The sequence below is a fragment of the Nansenia antarctica genome (genome assembly GCF_963989245.1).
Source record: "Nansenia antarctica genome assembly, chromosome: 5".
NCBI classification, from domain to species: domain Eukaryota; kingdom Metazoa; phylum Chordata; class Actinopteri; order Argentiniformes; family Microstomatidae; genus Nansenia; species Nansenia antarctica.
The window spans coordinates 4728045-4733044 of NC_137690.1; positions in this window are offsets into that span (position 1 = coordinate 4728045).

Sequence of the window (5000 nt, forward strand, 5' to 3'; positions counted from 1 at the left end):
GGCTGTGGTGTGAGCGTGTGTAAACAGGCCGATACCGATCTACCTGGAGCCTCAGCGGCAGGGCGGGCGGGCGGGCGGCGTCTGACGGCGGACAGGGTTGGAGTCGTTTGGCGTTCAGCATCACACACCTGTGGTGTGGTGCTCAGGTGAGTCGTGAGTCACGCTGTGTGCTGGGAAGGGTAGGTGAGGGGGGTGGAGGGGGAGGGGGGGGGGAGATTAGGTTATGAAGGAGCAGCAGCAGTGCTAATGGTCCTGGATGTTATTGTTCTGACACACACACACACACACACGCACACACCAAACACACGCACACACACAGTCATACACACAGCCACACACACACACTCACACCAAACACACGCACACACACACACACACCAAATACACGCACACACACTAAACACACACACACACACACACACACCAAATACACGCACACACATACCAAACACACACACACTCACACACACATAGTCATACATTGTTCATTCACCTCTGTGATGTCAGGTGTCGGGTTACCACACAGTTTCTCGTTCATGTTTTCCGCCACTCCTGAACAATAGGCCTGACAGTCAAAACACAGACAGTTTGTCTAGGCCAGTTTCGCCGGGGCCTGCTGTGGCGCAACACACACATTCCTATGTTCACAGGTGAAACCGAGAACAGTACACGTCTGTTCCTCCTGGACAGTTATAGTACAGACAACAACATCATAACAATAGAGTCTGTCCCATAATACTACCAGTGTGTAGTTTTGAACCTTTATTTAACCTTTATTTAAACCAGAGTCACTCCCTCCTCCCATCTTCCGCCGTTGACTGAAGACCTCCATCTCTTACACCTTAACTGTCCCTCCTGAAACCTCTCTCTCCCTCCCCTCTACCCCCCTGTAGAGTTTCTCTACTGTAAATAATAATAATAATAACAAATTAAAACTGAATTCTTCCTTCTTCTAGCATTGTGACAGCCAATGGCCTCTGGCCCGAGCAGAGATTACTTTTTCTTGCGATGACTGACGGATAGATGAGTCACTTACTTAGACCAATGACCTATGATGTAAGCTGCTTTGGATAAAGGATAAAGATGTCTGCTAAATGCCAAAAATGTAAATGTGAAATGTAAGGTAAGAGGGTGCCCTGACAGAAGGTAATCCAAGGATGTACCAACGTGTTACATGACATTTTTTCTTTGATCACAGTATTAAAAACAGCCATGGTAACACTAGCTGCTCTAGCTTTAACACTAGAACAGCCGTGCCTTTTTTACCTACTAAAAGAGGTAAACTCTTTACAATGCTAAGCTGCTATTTACACGCAACGACCACTAGTTGGCCGCTTGTAAATTACCCTGCTTCCTTCCTACACAGAAAAACTGCAAAATAGCTTTATACTAGCGTATCCTAGTTGTATTTTGAAAATGTAAGGATACTGGGTGGTAGAACGCTAGGAAAAGATCTAGGAAAAGTCATGAAAGGAGGGTCCGCTGCAAAGATATAAAAACAATTATTCAAAAATCATGGATGATTAAGTGTTAAACTAGTAGGCACTGCAGTAGTAACCACCTACACAGTAACACATAGATTTACATTCACTTTTTCACAGCTGGTGAGTCATGACATTACAGTTTTCCCCTCATACTCTCTAATTTGAACAGATTACCACAGCGCAGTCAGTCTCTTAGAACAGACGTATCAGTCCTGGTGTATCCAGTTTGTCATCATATCCAGTTTACAGCAGCAGGGTTAAAAACAGGCTGGCAGCAGGTTGTCGCCATATGTTTAGCCTGCAAACAGCCTGCAAACAGCCTCGCGATCATCTACCATATGTCCCTCTGTTGGTTGAACAGATAAAGGGGCAATCTGGGATTCAAACAACAAAGCGGGTCTCGCAGACACGCACCACTTCTGGGAAACGGCTGAGGGGCGGGGCTGGAGAAATGTTACCACTCTGAAATTCACAGATCTAAGGATGAAAAGATAGGGACTATTCATTAGATCAAAATGATAGTTTCAGACATCTTTTTGTTAACAATTGCATTGTTTACAAACAAGTAGAGTAAAACAAGTGTATACTATGTGGGGTTCTGATTACAACTGATTACAACTTCTCTTCTGGCTACACCTTAACTGCTCCTCCTGAGACATCTACTACCCCCCCAGCACTGCGTCTCCTGAGACACCTGCTTCTCCCCCATACTGTGCCTTCTAAGAAGTCTACTGCCGCCCTTGTACTGTCTCTCCAGTGTATATAAAAAAAAACGACTGCCAATGGCCCCTGGCCTGAGCTAGATTACTCTTCCTGCTACGACTGGTGAATTGATGATTCACTTGCTTAGTCAAATGTATCGATTGTAAATCGCTTTGGAATAAGGCGTCTGCTAAATGCCCCCCCCCCCCCTCAAAAAAAGATAAGACAGTTGAACTAAGCTCATGAGGCGTTATTGCGAGTTATAATCTTCAAGAATCAATGGCTCTATAAATAATTCATGTGGAAAAAAAAACGGATGTACCAATCCCAGATCACCCCTGAAACAGGAAGCTGAGGGAAACCTAGCTTCCTGTTACACGGAGAGCTGTTAACGGCCATGGGACCTCACACACGAAATACCTTGCAAAGGCCTAATGATCGCATGGTCCGCGGATCGGTGGTTCGAACCCCGGCCGGCCACGTGTCAAAGTGTCCTTGGGCAAGACACTGAACCCCCGAATTGCTCCCAACGAGCGGGCCGGCGTCTTGCATGGCAGCTTGTCTACCTCGCCATTGGTGTGTGAATGTGTGTGTGAATGGGGGTGAACGAGAGACCATTGTAAAGTGCTTTGGAATAAGGCTCTATATAAGTTAGTCAATTTAGCATTTAAAGGGCTGATCACGGCCCTTAACTCACCCCCCCCCCCCCTCCGCCCCCCCGCACCCCCCCAATGGAAGGTTCCCCTGGTGCTGTCTCGTACCAGAGGGTCAGGTCCCTGATTAAGTACTACTTAATTCGTCCTGACAACAAAGCCCTGAGATGGTAACAATCGTAAAATCCATGTTGGCAGGTCAATCTTGTCTTCATGAAAGATTGAAATCCGATAAACGAGCAACTCTTCTGGTCCCGGAGAAGAGTGGGGCCTGTAATTTTCAAAAAGAGATAAAGTGCTACTTTTAGCTAAGAAGCTTTCGTGTATTTCTGACCCCCTGGTCTCTCTCGGAAAATAGATGATATCTCTGTGAGACGAAGGCGAATAAATAAAGGCGACAAGGCACTGAACAAATATTTTTTTTATCTGATAATACTGCCAATCCAGATAATTTTTTAAATAAAAATAGCACAGTGAATACAGTACTCGTAGATAATCGCCTTGCTCCCTGAAGATCTACTGAAATCCCTCCAGATATAGATCTGATGCTAGTGGCCGCTAGCCAAGAGTACTCGATACCATGAGAGTGTGTTTGCCAGAGAACGCCAGCCCCACCACCGCCACCGCCGCCACCACCAGAGCACACCACGGAAGGCTCCGGAACGTCAGTAATCCGAGCTGGCACGGGTCCGTGCACATTTGGAGTGCCACGCAATCTGTGGTCACAACAAGCTTAGCGGGGTAATCCTTGACCTCTCCTCCAGCTATCAGTTCCCTCTGCAGCTCTACTGTGTGTGTGTGTGTGTGTGTGTGTGTGTGTGTGTGTGTGTGTGACATTTCCCTGCCAACCGGGCGCTCTACCGACTGCAGGCTGCTACAGGTCATGTGTGTGTGTGTGTGTGTGTGTGTGTGTGTCCCATGTGAGTTAGCACGGTCGAGCAGATCATTAATAGTCTATGGTTCCCTTGGTGGTCATAGGCGTTGGTGTGTGGTGTGGTTTCTGTCTCCTATGGTGATCTACGGCATTCTGTGTGTGTGTGTGTGTGTGTGTGTGTGTGTGTGTGTGTGTGCGTGTGTGTGGGAGTGAGAGTAAGTGCCTGTGTGTGCATGCGAGCGTGTCTTGCGTGAGCTTGTTGTGTGTGTGCATGCCTGTGTGTGTGTGTGTGCATGCCTTGCGTGAGCTTGCTGTGTGTTGAGCATACTTGTGTGGGTGCATGCCTGTGTGTGTGTGTGTGTGTGTGTGTGTGTGTGTGTGTGTGTGTGTGTGTCTGTGTGTGCGTGTGCGTGCATGCCTGTGGGTGTGTGTGTGTGTGTGTGTGTGTGCATGCCTGTGTGTGTGTGTGTGAGTGTGTGTGTCTCTATTAAAGGCAGGCTGGGCGGGGGGGCATCCATCCTGTTTATGGTTGTCCTGGGTGATAAAACGCTGACAGTTACAGTATGCACCATCAGCCATCCTCCCTGACACCAACCACAACCCTGGACGCTCAGACACGCAGAAGAACATTCCATATCTTCCCTATCAAGCAGAAGAACATTCCATGTGGCCTGGGGTGGTCCAGTGGTCCAGCACCGGGGTCTAACAGTACACACATATGCCCATGTCGGCATGGGTTCGAATCCGGCCCGCGGCCTGCTGACATGCCCTCTTCTCCTTACTTTCCTGTCTGTCTTCACTCTCTCTATCCAATAAAATGAAAAATATGAGTGCTTCTTCTACCATTATGACTGGCCCGAGCAGAGATTACTATTCTTGCGATGACTGGATGGATAGATGACTCACTTACTTAGCCAAAATGTATTTTTAATCCAAAGTCTATTTGGATAAAGGCGTCTCCTTAATGACAAAAATGTAAATATCGTTAGCCTCATAGCATAATCGCCTAAGTAATATTTTGGCCAAATTGAGATTTGCCTAACTCTACTCTACTAACACTGCTGATTCACTGTGCATTATCGCCTATGCCATCAGCCTGAAGAATGAATGAATGAATGAATGATCTTTATTGTCATTGTAACAGGTACAACGAAATTTAAATGCAAACCCTAGGTGCTAACAAACAAACACAGTCCTAAGATAATAAAAAAAAAACAAGAATGAGACATAAATAGACATAAATAGGGGGGGGGGGATATAATGCTTGTTACATTCCAAATTCACTAT